Here is a 17,414-nt window from a genome sequence, read left to right as displayed (position 1 = left end):
AATTACATTTACTCGAAATCTTAAAATGTTTGAGTTAGTTTCTAAAAAAATGCCCTTTTTTTCCCACTGAAAGTATTAGAAGTTCAGTTTCCTTAGTTTCTGGGAATTTTAAGAATGCTTAATTTATATAAGTGCTTATTTATCTGTAAGCCAACCAAAATAGCTCTCCTCTAACAGATTTTATAATCTCATTAGGTAAAACCATCTGAAGGTAGGAAAATATCACACATTCACAGAGAGGCAAAGAGTTTCCTGAATTACAGACGTAGAAACATACATACGCACTGAACGCCAAAGCTTAAAATTTCAACTGTGGGTCAAGCATAACCACGAAGTGGGTCACACAGCTAGAACGTGGTAGAGCCACGACCCCCACGGGATTAAGCAGTCAAATTAACTACTTGTAGCAGTCCTGCTTTACAGTATTGGAGAAAACCAGAAGAGCAACAATAAAGATCTCCTCTAAGGAGAGGAGAACGAAGGAAACTTCCAAGACAGCTTCAGACAGGGGTCACCAGTAAAGCATATGGCAGGCCCTGCTGGACAGGGATATTGAGGTGAAAGGTAACATCTACAATCTCAGTAGTATTAGGTCAAGTATTTGTTTCCTTGATTAGAGATTGGGTTTGAGTTTCCTGGTCAAAGAATTAAACTGCCAGAAATTCTGTCCTCTGAGAGGCTATACGTCGTCCCATTCCCTTCAGACCATGCTTGGTGGCCTGCTCCCTACGCACGTTAGTATCTTGTGGCTGGTAGTGCCAACCAGAGGCTACAACACTGCACAAACAATAGCTCCCCCTTCCAAGAACTACTTTTGACCAAGTATTCTCAAAACTAGTTGAACTTCAGGCTGACTTCTTAGGCTAAATCTCTACAAAATCTCCAAGTTTCTTCCTCAAGACAGAACATCCTTTTGGAGTCGTTGTCATGCTGCCGCATGATGAAGGAAGTCTGCTGTGTCACCGAGTTCTGGCTGATCTTTCCCAGTTGCTGCTGCTGCTGAGACCTGGACCCTCTGTGCTCAGCCTGATCAATAAAGTAGAAACTTCTGTGTCTCCCATCCCGGGGGTCTCAGTGACTGCCCAGCTGAGTAGGTCTGGTGCCTGATAAATGCACCACTCTCTTCTCGTAAGCATCACTTAAGACTTTATTGTCCTTGGTAGAAGCTTCTTGATTTGAATCGTTTTGCACGATTCAGGGTTCTTGCAGACCACGTGGGTGTACTACTGAGGTTCTCTGGGCTGATGACGGTCGCCTTTTGTTCTCATCATTTGAATACGGGCAATCAGTAATTCAGTGAACTTCCAGGTCATTGTCCTACTTCTTGCACGTACATACATCATAGCGCCAGTAGCACCTAATAGACGAAGCTCCGGCAGGATTCTCCCACTCCCTCTCCTGATGACCATTCAGGAATTGATATGTAAGCAAAATTATTTACATACCTGGTGCCTTGGAATCAAGGGATTCAGAAATCCCAAATGATTTGATGGTCCGCATTCTTTGATTGTTGTAAAAAGGTCTCTGAGAAACAGAAAAAATTTTAAATTGCTTCCCTTGAACTCTTAATCCAAGACTCTTCCCTTAATGCAACCTCTCCTGACCAACCCAGACGGGCCTCTCTTTTGATCTCCTTCCTGTCCCTTTACCTCCTTCTCTTTGCTCTGCCTTTCCCGTCCTCCTTCTCTACCATCACTGGGACCCCTTCTCTTTCCTTCACTGTTCTTGTCTAAATACATTCCTCTCACTGACAATATCTCCTTGTAATGGCTTCATAATAAGGTGTGAACGAAGTCACCCCCTGCGTCAGCGGACTTATACATTTAAACCTTGGCCAAAATCAAATTTGCAGTTCTACTTAAAGACTTCACTAATTTTCACACACACACGAAAGATGAAAATTCACCAAAGATTTTAGGATTCTCCTGAAAACCTACAGTCTGGTTAGTCCATATCGTCCTGGGACCTAGAGATGCAAACCTTGGAGAGACAATGCAGGATGGACTTACCACCAAACTAAATCATGTTAAATACTATACGCACCAAAATTTAAGCATAGATGGATATTTAAAAGTATAAAAATAAGACAAAATATCTTAGTAGATTACTTTTTTAAAAAATTTGTTGTTTATTTATTTATTTATTTGAGCGAGAGAGAGAGAGAGAGAGAGAGGAGAGGGACAAGCAGACTCCACACTGAGTGCAGAGCCTGGTACAGGGCTCAATCCCATGACCCCAGACCATGACCCGAGCTGATATCAAGAGTCAGAGGCCCTGGGGCACCTGGGTGGCTCAGTCAGTTGAGCATCTGCCTGCTTCTCTCTCTGCCTGCTGCTCCCCCTGCTTGTGCTCTCTCTCTCGCTCTGACAAATAAATAAATAAAATCTTGAAAAAAAAAAAGAATAAACTCCAGTTTTATCAGATCCAAGGGCATTATTTAGGCCATGACACCACACAAAGTGGAAAGTGTCTTTCCCCTCGTATATTGGAAACGATTTGGGACTTGCCCCCACCCAAATACCAAACAATAACGTCAAGGATTTCTCAGTCTCACAGGATACTGTAGACATTGGATTTCTAACTTTTCAGGATTGGGTTTTCCTTTATATGTTCTTCTTTATAAAGATTTTATTTATTTATATGAGAGAGAGCAAGAAAGCACAAGCAGGGGAAGCATCAGGCAGAGGGAGAAGCAGACTCACTGCTGAGCAGGGAGCCCAGCATGGGGCTCGATCCCAGGACTCTGGGATCATGACCTGAGCGGAAGGCAGACACCTAACTGACTAAACCACCCAGGCGCCCCACCTTTATATGTTCTGATTAGAGCAGAAATACCTGAGCTCCTACCCTGTAGGGACTGTTTTCTGTAACTTAAAGTACTCCCTTCAAAATCTTCCTATCTTTGGGACGCCCAGGTGGCTCAGTTGGATAAGTGCCCACCTTTGGCTCAGGTCATGATCCCAGATTCCTGGGATCAAGTCCCACATCAGGCTTCTTGCTCAGTGGGGAGTCTGCTTCTTCCTCTTCCAGCCACTCCCCCTTCTTGTGTTCTCTCTCTCTGATGAATAAATAAAATCTTAAAAAAAAATTTTCCTATCTTTGAACTCCTCGGTCATTATAAATCTTTTTATGTAGGGGCGCCTGGGTGGCTCAGTCATTAAGCATCTGCCTTTGGCTCAGGTCATGATCCCAGTGTTCTGGGATCAAGCCCCGCATCAGGCTCCCTTCTCAGTGGGAAGCCCACTTCTCCCTCTCCCACTTCCCCTGCTTGTGCTCCCTTCCTCGCTGCCTCTCTCTCTGTCAAATAAATAAATAAAATATTTAAAAAGAAAATAAAATAAATCTTTCTATGTAAGCATGAAAGATCAGTACCAGTTTTGGGGTTCTAAATCAAAAGCTCAGTGGACATCGTACCATAGTCCTACTGCTTGTTTTGGCTTTGCACTTGACCCTCTAGCAAAAGTCTACACTGCTTGTTTACTGAAATCTGTTTTATGGTCCAGAACATAGTCTGAGGTATATGGTTCTGTGTGCACTAAAAAGGCATATTGCAAGAGTGTGGGTCAACTACATAAAAGTCACAGTCCTCAACATGTTCTCCCCTCTGACGCCAACTGTAAGTTCACATTGTTCCCAAAATGACCCTCAGTTTTGATAATTTGCTAGAACTCAGTGAAATTATATTCAGTTACAGTTTATCACAGGAAAACGATACAGCCTAAATCAGCCAAATGAAGAAACACAATGGGCAGAATCTGTATGTACCAAATTCAGAGCTCTAATTTTCCTCTCCCTGTAGAATCAGAATGCATTGTTTTTCTGACATCGGCATGTGACTATCCACAAAGAAGGACTGCCAACCGCGAGAGCTCACCTGAGCTTCAGTGTCCAGAGTTTTTGTTGGGGCTTCAGTGCATGGGAATGACTGATTGCTCCCATGGTTGAATTCAGTCTGTAGGTTGACTGATAGTGAATGACCCAAAGCCCCTACACTAAGACTACTGTGTGTTGCCATACCCACCTTAAGATCTGATGTGGCCTGGGATGCCTGGGTGACTCAGTTGGTTAATTATCTGCCTCCTACTCAGGACATATCCCAGGGTCTTGGGATCAAGTCCTGCATCAGGCTCCTTGCTCAGCGGTGAGCCTGCTTCTTTCTCTGCCTGCCTCACTCCCTGCTTGTGCTCTCTCTCTCTCTGACAAATAAATAAATAAAATCTTTAAAAAAAAAAAAAAGATCTGATGTGACCAGTTCCTAAACAAAGACACTCCTATCAGGTATGACAGATTACCTTCTAGAAGCTGAGGGAAAAATCCAGACTTCTCTTTGAACACGGCCCAATTCTTTACTACGCAATCCTATTGCTGTGTTGGCTGTTCTATAAATGTCAACTAGGTGAAATTGGTTAATAGTATGGGGCATGTCTTCTATGTATTTACCTATTTTCTGTCTAGCTGTTTCAATCATTGGGAGACAGATATTGAAATCCTTAGTTATAACTGTGGTTTGTCTACTTATCGCTGTAGTTCTATCAGTTTTTTCTTCATAAATGTTCTGCTATAATGTGTAAAAGATTATTATGTCCTTTCAGTAAATTGACATCTTTATCATTACAGAATGACTCTTTTATCCTTGGTAATGTTCTTTTATTTGTTTTCTTTCTTTCTTTTTTTTTTTTTTTAAAGATTTTATTTATTTGAGAGAGAAAGCACAGGAGCAGGGGGAGGGGCAGAGGGAGAGGGAGAAGCGACTCCCCACTGAGCAGGGAGCCTGATATAGGCTTGATCCCAGGTTCCTGAGATCATGTCCTGTGCTGAAGGCAGATGTTTAACCAATTGAGCCACCAGGTGCCCTGGTAATATTCTTTTATTTGAAATATACTTTGTCTGAAACTAACCTAGAAGCTCCAACTTTCTTTTCTTTTTTGTAACACCTGTATTGAAATATAAATCACATACCATATGCTTACTCCTTTGAAGTGTACAGTTGGGTAGCTTTTGGTATAACACTTTCATCAACCCAAAAAGAAACTTCATACCAGCAACACTCCCTAATTCCTACTATTCCCTGGCAACCACTAATCTATCTTCTGTTATTTAATTAATTAATTATTTAATTAATTAATTTTAAAAGATTTTATTTATTTATTTGAGAGAGAGAGAGAACAGAAGAGGGAGAGGGAGAAGCAGGGAGCTTGACTTGGGGCTTGATCCCAGGCCCCAAGATCATGACCTGAGCCAAAGTCAGATGTTTAACCTACTGAGCCACCTAGGTGTCCCTGAATTATATCAGTTTTTGTTTATATGGGAATGTCTTAATTTCTTCTTCATTTTTTGAGGGATAATTGTGCTGGATATAGAACTCTTGGCTGACAATAGCACTTTGAATAGGTCATCCCACTGCTTTCTGGCCTCTACTGTTCCGATGAGAAATCAGCTGTTACTTACTGAGGAGCTCTTGTATGTGATGAGTCATGTTTCTCTTGCTGCTTTCAAAATTCTTGGTCTTTTGATTGTTTTTTTTATGACATATCAAGGTGTGGATGCAATTTCGTTTACCCCGAGAGTTCATTGAGTTTCTCGGATATACCAACTAATGTTTTTCACCAATTTCTGGCTGTTATTTCTTCGAGTATTCTTTCTGCCCATTTCCCCTCTCCTCACTCTAAGACTTCATTTATGCTTGTGTTGGTTCACTCGATAGTGTTCCACAGGTCTCAAACCTCAGTTCATTTCCTTCATTCTTTTTTATTTCACTTCTTCAGAATGGATAATCTCAATTGACCTTTCTCTATGTTCACTGATTCTTTCTTCTGCCTGTTGAAATGTACTGTTCAGTCCATCTAGTGAGACACACTTTTCGGTTTCTTTACATATCTCATAAATTCTCACATATCTACATAAATTTTTTGTTGAAAACTGAATGTTTTATTTATTTTTAAGATTATTTATATTTATTTGAGAGAGAGTGAGTGGGGGGCAGAGACAGAGGGAGAGAGAGAGAAGCACTCTCTGCTGAGCAGGGAGTGGGGGGCAGAGACAGAGGGAGAGAGAGAGAAGCACTCTCTGCTGAGCAGGGAGCCCCCTGTGGGGCTCAGTCCCAGGACCGCAAGATCATGATCTGAGCCAAAGGCAGATGCTTAACCAACTGAGCCCCCAGGGGCCCCATAAACTGTACATTTTAAATTATGCAATGTGGTGGGGTGCCTAGGTGGCTCAATCAGTTGAGAATCCAACTCTTTTTTTTTTTTTTTTAAGATTTTATTTATTTATTTGACAGAGAGAGACAGCCAGCAAGAGAGGGAACACATGCAGGGAGAGTGGGAGAGGAAGAAGCTGGCTCTTAGCGGAGGAGCCTGATGCGGGGTTCCATCCCAGAACACCAGGATCACGCCCTGAGCCGAAGGCAGATGCTTAATGACTGAGCCACCCAGGTGCCCCAGAGCATCCAACTCTTGATTTTGGCTCAGTCATGATCTCAGGGTCATGAGATCAAGTCTCATGTCAGGCTCTATGCTGAGTGTGGAGTTGGCTTGTCCCTCTCCCTTTGCTCCTCTCCCCACGCTCTCTCTCTCTCTCAAATAAATAAATAAAATAAAATCTTTAAATTATACAATGTGGCAACTTTGTAAATCAGATACTCACCTCCTCCTCAGGATTTGTTTAATGAGTTTCCTAGACTAATTCTGTATAATGTATATTCTCTGTTATATGAAATCTCTGCTGAGTTAGCTTAGTAGCCAATTTAATGATTAAATAGAAATTTACTCACTTGCTTGAGCAAAACTTTGAAATTAGCCAGCATTGAGACATTACGGTCTTCTTAGGCCTTTCTTGGGTGTACATATACCACGCATGTGGCATTATAAATTTCCAGGTTCCCAGGACTCTGTCAGATCTTCACGACTCTCCCTGTGGACATCTTACTCTCCAACTTTTCCTTTTAAGATTTTTCATCAGCCTATTCTTAGTTCCAGCTGTTAACACCTCTGGCAGCTTTGATGTTAAACAATTGCCACTGATTGTTTTTGGTAAGTTCCTTGTGGTTAGGACTATTCTCAAAGATAGAGTTCTGATTCAGGTCAAGTAAAGACAAGCTCTGAGAATGGCACTTTTCAATGAGTTGCCAGACAAGCCAAATAGTGACAGTTCTCTGGGATTGGGGCTTTTGGGGAACTCTAAATACATTTTCCCCTCTTCAACAGCGCTAGCCTGCTGGTTTTCATAGCTACTGTGGTTGTGAGGCTATCAGATTTAAATGGTACTTGGAAGGTGGAAGAAGGGGTATTGGATTAGGGAAAGTTAAGATGCTCCAAAAGTTATTGTTCTTACTGAGAGCCAGACATTTTTTGCGAATGAACTCTCTCAGATTATCAAAAGACTTTGTTTAATTTCCAGTGTTTGAAAAAGTTGATTTTGGTAGTTTTTTATCTGGATTTTTCATTGCCTTTATGGAGGAGCAGATTTTTGGAATTCCTTAATGCCATTCTGGAAGTTAGATAGCTCTCCATCTTTCTTTTCTTTTGTGTAAGCATGGTATATCATTTTACATCCTTTTACTTTTATTCTATGGAGCATGTGACTCTTGATCTCTGGGTTGTGAGTTTGAGCCCTACATTGGGTGTAGAGATTATTCAAAAATAAAAATCTCAAAATAGAAATAAATAAATACATACATACATACATACATAAAATGTGTTTCCTAATTTTATGGATATTGCTTTTAAATTTTTTATTTTTACTTTTTAGAAATTTTATTTATTTTAGAGAGAGACAGCAAGGAGGGGGGGGGAGAGAATCCTGAAGTAGACTCCCTACTGAGCATGGAACTGGACATGGGGCTCGATCCCAGGACCCTGCAACCATGACCTGAGCCAAAATCAATTGCCAGCTGCCTAACTGACTGAGCCACCCAGGTGCCCCTGGATATTGCTTTTTAAAAATACAATGTGAAAATCCCTTTTTTAAATTGGGATGTTAAGAAGATTTAAAATTGTTTAATGATGTTGAATTTAAAGTTATCTGTTTGTGGGACGCTTGTATGGCTCAGTCGTTCAGCTTCTGTTTTTGGCTCAGGTCATGATCTCAGGGTCCTGGGATCAAGCCCTGCATCTGGCTCAGCAGGGAGCCTGCTTCTCCCTTCCCAACTCTCCCGTGCTTATGTTCCCTCTCTCGCTATCTCTCTGTTGAATAAATAAATAAAATCTTTTTAAAAAGTTATCTATTTGCTAATTTCTTTCTGTTCCATCTGCTCATTGTTCTCTCTTTGTCTCTCTTAAAAAAAAAATCTTTTGGGGGCGCCTGGGTGGCTCAGTCAGTTAAGTGTCTGCCTTTGGCTCAGGTCGTGATCCCAGGGTCCTGGGACCGAACCCCGCACTGGGCTCCCCACTCAGCAGGGAGTCTGCTAGTTGTTCTCCCTCTACCCCTTCCTCCCCTGCTTGTGCTTGTGCTCTCTCTCTCTCTCTCTCTCAAAAAAGTAAATACAATCTTTTAAAAAAATGAAAATAAAAACCTCCTTTGAACTGATGATTTTTTATGATTCTATTTTATCTTTTTCATTGCCTTTTAGCTCAAGTTCTTTGGATTTTGTTTTGCTTTGAGTAGCTGCTTTATGGTCTGTAGTATACATCTTTAACTTACCACTATCTACTTGGAAGTAACATCATGCTGCTTCTCACAAATGGTGTAAGAACCCACAACAACATGCTTTCATTTCTCCACTTCTGGTCTTTTTCCTACTGCTGCATATAATTTATTTCTGCATATGTAATAAATCTGACATTATTTCTTTTCTTTTCTTTTCTCTTTTCTTCTTTTCTTTTCTTTTCCTTTCTTTTTTTCTTTTCTTTTTCTTGTAGGCTCTATTCAGGGCTTGCTCTCACAACCCTGAGATCAAGACCTGAGCTGAGATCAGGAGTTAGATGCTTAACCTACTGAGCCACCCAGGCACCCCTGTTGAGTTTGCTTTAATAGTCACTTTTCTTTTATTTTTTTCTAAGATTTTATTATCAAGTAATCTCTCTTCCTAATGTGGGGCTCAAACTCACAACCCCAAGATCAAGATTCGCATGCTCTACCAATTGAAACAGCCATGTGCCCTGTCAGTTTTCTATTAAAGAAATGAAAATTTAAATAACTTTATTGTACTTATTTATTTATTTAAAGATTTTATTTATTTGAGAGAGAGATAGAGAGAAAGAGAGCGCAAGTACAGGCAAGGGGATTGGCGGGTAGAGGGAGAGGGAGAAGCAGGCTCCTGCTGAGCAAGGAGCCTGATGTGGGACTCAGTCCCAGGACCCTGGGATCATGACCTGAGCTAAAGGCAGATGCTTAACTGACTGAGCCACCCAGGTGCCCCATAAATTTAAATAACTTTAAAAGGTCTTTCACATTCACCCACATATTTTTCATTTCTAGAGCTCTTCATTTTTGGGTATAGATTCAGATTTCCATTTGATAATATTCTCCTTCTTCCTGGAGGCTTCCTTTAACATTTTTATAGTTCAGGGTGCTTGTATGAATTTCTTCAGATTTTGTATGCTGAAAACATCTTTATTTGGCCATTGTTTTTTTGGGGGGATTGTGTTTTTTGTTTTTTATTTTATTTATTTATTTATTTATTTATTTATTTATTTATTTATTTGACAGAGAGAGAGCACAAGCAGGCAGAGCAGCAGGCAGAGGGGGAGGGAGAAGCAGGCTCCCCACTGAACAGGGAGCCCCATGTGGGGCTTGAATCCAGGACCCTGGGATCATGACCTGAGTCAAAGGCAGATGCTTAACCGACTGAGTCACCCAGGTGCCCCTATTTGGCCATTGTTTTGCAAATATTTCTCTGGGTACGGAATTCTAGGTTGATCATTTTTTCTTTCAGTACTTTAAATATATTGTTTCACTCTCGTCACGCTTGCATTATTTCCAACAAGAAATCTGCTGCATTATCTTTATAGTCTGTAAATAAGTTGCCTTTTAAAAATCTGACTGTTCTTAAGATTTAGGATTTTCTCTTTCTCAGTAGTTCTAAGCAATTTGATTGTGATGTACTTTTGTTCCTGTATCTTTGGCTTGAGGCTTGTTGACATTCTTGGATCTGTGGATTTAAGTTAAATTTTTTTTTTCTTTTTAAATAGGCTCCACGCCCAGTGTGGAGCTTGAACTCATGACCCAGAGATCAAGAGTCACATGCTCTACCAACTGAGCCAGCCAGGTGCCCCAGATCTGTGGATTTATAATTTTCATCAGTTTGGAAAATTTTTTATCCATTAGGCTTTAAAACATGTCTTCTGCCTGACCCTTCCTTCACTTTCGGGGACTGTGTATATTGGGCCACTTGAAGTTGGCGCACATCTCCCTATGTTTGGCTTGTATTTTTCAGTGTTCTTTTTCCTTTTGTGTGTTTCATTTTGTACCGTTTCTATTGCAACATCTTCAAGGTCTCTAATCATTTTTCTGTTGTGTCTAATCTGTTACTAATCCTGTCATCAATTGAATTGTGTCCACCTCAAAGTTCATATGTTGAAACCCTAACCCCCAATATTACTTTACTTGGAGATAGGGCCTTTACGGAAGAGATCAAGGTAAACTGTGACCATAAGGGTGGGGCCCTAACCTAATAGGGTTGATGTCCTTATGAGAGGAGGAGAAATCAGAAGTGTTTGCATACAGAGAAAAGGCCATGTGAGGACACAGCAAGAAGGTGGCCATCTGTTAGTAAAAGTCCTCATTAGAAGCAAACTTTGCTGGAAACTCGATCTTGAACATTAGCCTCCAGAACTGTGAGAAAATAAACTTCTGGTGATTAAGTCATTCACCCTGTGGTTCTGTTATGGACGCCCTCGCACATTAATACAAATACCATCCAGTGTATTTTTCATCTCGAAAAGTTCTATGTGGGGGCCTCTGGCTGGCTCAGTCAGTAAAGCATGTGACTCTTAATCTTGGGGTCATGAATTCAAGCCCCACGTTGGGTGTGGAGCTTACTTAAAATAATAATGATAATAATAATAAATAAAAAAAACTTTTTAAAAATAAAAAAGTTATATGTGAATTTTATATGGTTTTTAAAGACTTTTAAAAAAATGATTTGAGAGAGAGTGTGCGAGCATGGGGAGGGGCAGGGAGAGGGACAAGCAGACTCCATGCTGCGCAGGGAGCTCCATGCGGTGCTCAATCTCATGACCCTGAGATCATGACCTGAGCCAAGATCAAGACGTGGACCCTTAACTGACTGAGCCCCCAGGTGCCCCACTTATATGTGAATTTTAAACAAGTATCTTCCATGACTCTCAACATTCTCATAATTTCTTGTACTTTTTTGAATTTATGGAATATATGCCTATCATTTGTGTCATTTCTTTTTTTTTTTTTCCCTTAGGCTTTTTTATTTATTTTACTGAGAGAGAGAGAGCCCAAGCCAGAGGAGCAGCAGACAGAGGGAGAGGCAGGTATAGAGAGAGGGAGAAGCAGGCTCCCCATTGAGCAGAGAGACTGGCCTGGGGCTGGATCCCAGGACGCTGTGACCATGACCCAAGCCAAAGGCAGGTGCCCAACCAACTGAGCCACCCAGGCGCCCCTCAACTGTGTCATTTCTGAATCTATTTCTTTCTTTTTAGATTTTATATATTTATTTGTCAGAGAGAGAGAGAGTGCACGAGAGAGCACCTGTGCAGGGGCACAGTGGCAGGGCAAAGGGAGAAGCAGCCTCCCCGCTGTGCAAGAAGCCCAATGTGGGACTCAATCCCATGACCCTGGGATCATGACCTGAGCTGAAGGCAGACACTTAACCAACTGAGTCACCCGGGTACCCCTCTGAATCTATTTCTATTATTTGATTTTTCTCCTCATTATGGATTGTATTTTCCTGTGTATTTCCTGCCTAATAATTTTTTACTGGATGACAGACACTGTGAATTTTACATTCTTGGGTACTTTTTTTTTTTTTTTACTCTAAATATTGCAAATACTGTGTTTATTCTGGAATGCTGTTAAATTACTTGGAAATAGTTTGGTGCTTTCATGGGTTGCTTTTCAGCTTTGTCAAGTAAAATCAGAGCTATCTTAGAGTTATATATATTGGCCCCACTACTGAGGAAATCCTTCTCATTTTCCTACACTAGCCCTGTGAATTACAAGGTTGCTCCACTCAGATTGTTGGGAATGTGAACTATTTCCAACCCTGTATATTTTCTAGGAGTGACCCTGCATCTTCTACCCAGTGGTTCTTTCACTGGTCTCTGGCAGTTGTCTCACACCATGTGTCGGTCAGTATTCAACTGAAGACTAAAGGGAAATCCCCTGTATGTCTCTGCAGCTCTTTCCTCTCTGATAATTTGCCCTGTAAATTATAGATGCCCTAATCTGTCCAAATTCTCAACTACACTCCTCAACTCAAGGAGATCCTAGGCTGTTTCTGTTCACTGTGCTGAATTCTAGTAACTATCTCCAGCTATGTGGTAGATGATTCATTTCCTCTTCCTCTTCTTCCTGGGACCACTCTTCTGCATTGCCTCTTGTCCACTTTAGGAAATCCTTTTTTTTTTAATTGAAGTATCATTGACACACGATGTTAACTGGTTCCAGGTGTACAACATAATGATGATTCAAGAAGCCTATATGTTATGCCAAGCTCACCATAAGCTTAGCTACCATCTGTCACCATACAACGCTATTATGATATCATTGGCTATATTTCTATGTTGTACCTTTTATCCCCATACCTTATACATTCCATAACTGGAATTTTTTTTTAGCGAGAGAGATTGAGATAGTGCACATGAGTGTGTGTGCACATGGGGGGAGAAGCAGAGGGAGAGAGAGAATCTTAAGCAGCCTCCATGCTCAGCATGGAGCTCTACCTGGGGCTCAATCTCACACCACTGAGATCATGACCTGAGTCAAAATCAAGAGTCAGACACTTAACTGACTGAGCCACCCAGGTGCTCCATTACTGGAAACTTTTACCTCCCACTCTCCTTCACCCATTTTGCCCATCCCCTCTGACATCCACCAGTTTGTTCTCTGTATTTATGTGTCTTCCCTCTGGCAATGTTCAGTTTGTTTTCTGTATTTATGGATTTTTCTCTTTTTTTTTTATTTTTTTTAAGATTTTAAGTAATCTCTACACACAATGTGGGACTTGAACTTACGATCCTGACATTGAGAGTTGCATGCTTTACCACTTGAGCCAGTCATGTGCCCATTGTCTGTGTTTTTAGCCATTCAAGGTGGCGGAATAAATCTGGTCCCTGCTATTTCCATTTTTTATAAGTGGAAGTCACCCTGAAAGTGTTTAAGTACTTGGTCCTTCCAGTCGAACAGGTGCAAATAGCAATATAGCATTAATGTGTGTTTGGTGTGATGATCTTGAGATGTCAGCACCAGCAAAATTTCTTTGAATTATATTAGATTATAAAGAAAGTAAACTTGAGCAAACCCGTGAAGGTGTATTATAGGCTCTTTGAGGTCAAAGCAAATAGCATCTGATGATCCTTACGAACTAATATCGATTTTTAAAAAATCTTTTGCAAGATCAATACATCCATAACAGCTGTTTTGATTTGTCCCAGGCAATATACCATTTCTAGAACAATAGCTGTAATTGGAATCACTATCTGATAAATTTTATGACCCACAGTCATTCTCCAGGATCAAAAGCTAAACGGGGGACTTGAATGGGGATATTTTAGAAATCAACATCCCTGCACATACCAAGCTAGGAAGTAAGGACCAACAAATACCAAAAAAACCTTACTATTGTGTTGGCCACGTTTTCTGATCATAATGAGATACAATTAGAAATCAATAATAAAAATGTAACTTTTAGGGGTGCCTGGGTGGCTCAGTCAGTTAAGCATCTGACTCTTGATTTTGGCTCAGGTCATGATCTCAGGGTCATGGGATTGAGCTCTGCATCGGGCTCCATGCTCAGCAGGGAGTCTGCTTGAGGTTTTCTTTCCCTTTCCCTCTGCCCCTGCCCCCTGCTCTCTCTCTCTAAAATAAATAAATACATCTTTAAAAAAAAGTAAGTTTTATTTATTATTATTTTTAAAGGATTTTATTTATTTACCCGACAGAGAGAGAGAGAGAGAGAGGGAGAGAGCACAGGTAAGCAGAGAGGTAGGCAGAGGGAGAGGGAGAAGCAGGCTCCCCGCTGAATAGAGTGCCTGATGTGGGGATTGATCCCGGGATCGCCAACTGAGCCAAAGGCAGACACTTAACGGACTGAGCCACCCAGGTGCCCCGAAAAATACAAGTTTTAAACACACACATTTGGAAAACTTAAAACACATCTCTATGGACTTCTATGGAAAGAACAAGATACGTAGGTGAAAAAAATAGGGCGCCTGGGTGGCACAGCGGTTAAGCGTCTGCCTTCGGCTCAGGGCGTGATCCCGGCGTTGTGGGATCGAGTCCCACATCAGGCTCCTCCGCTGGGAGCCTGCTTCTTCCTCTCCCACTGCCCTTGCTTGTGTTCCCTCTCTCGCTGGCTGTCTCTATCTCTGTCAAATAAATTTAAAAAATCTTTAAAAGAAAAAAAGAATTCAAGATACTGAGGATTGTTTACTATATTATTACCACTTATGTAATCATATATGACATTTGTGTATATATATTTGCAGGTATATATAAAAATTATTTGGGGGCGCCTGGGTGGTGCAGTCGTTAAGTGTCTGCCTTCGGCTCAGGGCGTGATCCCGGCATTCTGGAATCGAGCCGCACATCAGGCTCCTCCGCTGGGAGCCTGCTTCTTCCTCTCCCACTCCCCCTGCTTGTGTTCCCTCTCTCGCTGGCTGTCTCTCTATGTCAAATTAATAAATTAAAAAAAAATCTTTAAAAAAATTATTTGGAAATATACCTCCAAAATTTTGGGCACTTGTATTGGGGGAGTGTACAAAACCATGTAGATGGGATCAGTAGCAGGATGGAAACTTCACTGAATCCCATCTCACAGTTTTCATCTTTGATTTCCAGCGAAGGCTTTAGATGTCTGCAGTCCTTGCTGACATTTTACATGCAGCCTCAAGAGAGACCCTGAGCTAAAATCACCCACCTAAGCTACTCCCAGATTCTACAGAGACTACTTAAAGATAGTAAATGTTTATTGCTTTCAGCTGCTCAGCTAGTAATTTGTTATGCAATAGGTAATACACCAGTCCTGTCAAAGGTTTTTGGTTGGAATTTCTGTTGCCTGTGTGGTTAGCAAAATTTTAAGTGAAAAATTTGACAACTGGCAGAAGCAAATACTTTCTTAGGAAGAGCTTATTTTTTGCTGCCCTGCTTCTCTCTTTAGCTCAGGCCTGTAGAGCCGGCAGGAGGGGCAAGTGTCACGGTCTCCATACTGCCCGCAAGTTCTGCAGCTACCAACAAGATCAGAAGTGGTATGATGAACAGTACAAGAAAGCCCATTCGGGCACAGTCCTGAAGGCCAACCCCTTTGGAAGTGCTTCCCATGCAAAAGGAATTGTGCTGGAAAAAGTAGGGTTAAAGCCAAGCAGCCAATCTCTGCCGTCAGGATATGTGCTGGGGTCCAGCTGGTCAAGAATGGCAAAAAATAAAATAAATAAAAAAAAAAAAATCACAGTTTTTGTACCCACTGATGGTTGTTTGAATTTTACTGAAGAAAATGATAAGGTTCTGGTTGTTAAATTTTGTCGCAAAGGTCATGCTGTTGGTGACATTCCTGGAGTTCACTTTAAGGTTGTCAGAGTAGCCAGTGTCTCTCTTTTGGCCTTATACAAAGGCAAGAAGGAAAGACTAAGATAAGTTTTGATGAGAAAAACATGACAATAATAAATTTTCATAAACAAAACAAAAAAAAAAAAAGAAAAGAAAAAGGATGACCTTATTTTCAACCCAGGTCTCAAAGAATTACTGAGGGTAAATTTCAAGGTAAATTATAGTTCACATTGAGAATCACAAAACACCTACAAGCAAAAGATACCATGAGTGAGAACCAGAAAACCAATAAACAGCAGAAGCAGACATGGGAAGGCTCCACATGTTGAATTTTTATCAATGAAATAATCTAAAATGATTATGTTTAATATGTTTCAAGAAATAAAAGCAGAAAAAAGAAACTATGAGCAGGAAAAGAAACCATAATGAACAACCAAACAGATCTTTTTAAAGAACAAAGTAGAACTTCTATAAATAAAAAATACATGATGTTAATTAAATAGTCAAAGACTAATTAAATAGCAGATTAGACACAATTAAAAAGAGAACCAGTGCCATAAAAAATAGATCCAAAGAATTTATCCAGAATGCTGTCCATGGATTCAAAGATAGAAAATATGCATGAAGGGTTAAGAGAAATGGAGGAAGAATGAAACAGTCAAACATATATCTCAGTGGCGTTCCAGAAGGAGATAATGGAGAGATTGGGGATGAAGCAATATTTGAAGATAAAATGGTTAGGAATTTTTCAGGGTTGTTGAGAGAAATCAATCCTTAGATTCAGGAAGCCCAACAAAATCTCTAGGGAATAAATAAAATGAAATTAAAAAGAAACATGTCACAATTGAACTGCAAATCAGAAAAGAACAAGAAATGGTCTTAAAAAGCACAGTAAGGTTAAAGAAAGCATATCGGAGGAAATAATACAAGTAAAAACAAAAATTAATGAACTAGAGATAAAATGACGCCATAGAAGGATCTATAAAGACAAAGCAGGTGTTAAAATAGACAAGCTTATAACAAGATTGATAATAAATAAATAAGATTACATATGGCTCTTTGAGGTAGAATCAGTTGCAGCTAAGGCAGGGCTTTGGAGGCCCCGCTCCTGCTCCTGCCTCACCGCTGTTTGCTCTCCCCGAGGAACAAATTGGGTAGGAAGCTGAGGGGCAGCCATGGCTTTTAAAGACACCGAGAAGACACCCGTGGAACCAGAGAGGGCGATTCACCGAATTAGAATTACTCTAAGGAGCTGGAACGTAAAATCTTGGAAAAGGTATGTGCTGCCTTGATGAGAGGCCCAAAGGAAAAGAATCTCAAAGTGAAAGACCAGTTCAGATGCCTGCCAAGACTCTGAGAATTAGTACAAGAAACACTCCTTGAGGTGAAGGTTTAAGACTTGGGATCGTTTTCAGATGAGGCTCCACCAGCGACTCAGAGATTTGCACAGTCCTTCTGAGATTGTTAAACCGATTACTTCCATCAGTATCGAGTCAGGAGTTGAGCTTGAAGTCACCATTGCAGATGCTTAAATCAACCTTTTTAATAAATTGATTATCAGTTGTTAAAAAAAAAATCACATATGAATAATACCAGGAATGAAAAGGGGGACATAATTCTCTTAAAGTCTCTAAATATTATAGAAACTATTATGAACTTTATGTCAATAAATTAGTAAACTTAAGTGAAATGGGTAGCATATTAGGGTATATTTGGCTTCATGTAAGAGAATACCTGAT

The 17,414-nt window shown here is 40.6% G+C and overlaps 1 pseudogene; it reads left to right on the top strand.

The window, feature by feature from the left end:
* The window catches only part of LOC103657793, a 62,118-nt pseudogene extending 46,129 nt beyond the window's left edge, over positions 1–15,989 (top strand).
* The last annotated feature ends 1,425 nt before the right edge of the window (positions 15,990–17,414 follow it).

This window comes from Ursus maritimus, unplaced genomic scaffold (assembly GCF_017311325.1).
Source record: "Ursus maritimus isolate PB19 unplaced genomic scaffold, ASM1731132v1 scaffold_2, whole genome shotgun sequence".
NCBI classification, from domain to species: Eukaryota; Metazoa; Chordata; class Mammalia; order Carnivora; family Ursidae; genus Ursus; species Ursus maritimus.
This window is presented reverse-complemented; position numbering and strand designations above follow the sequence as displayed.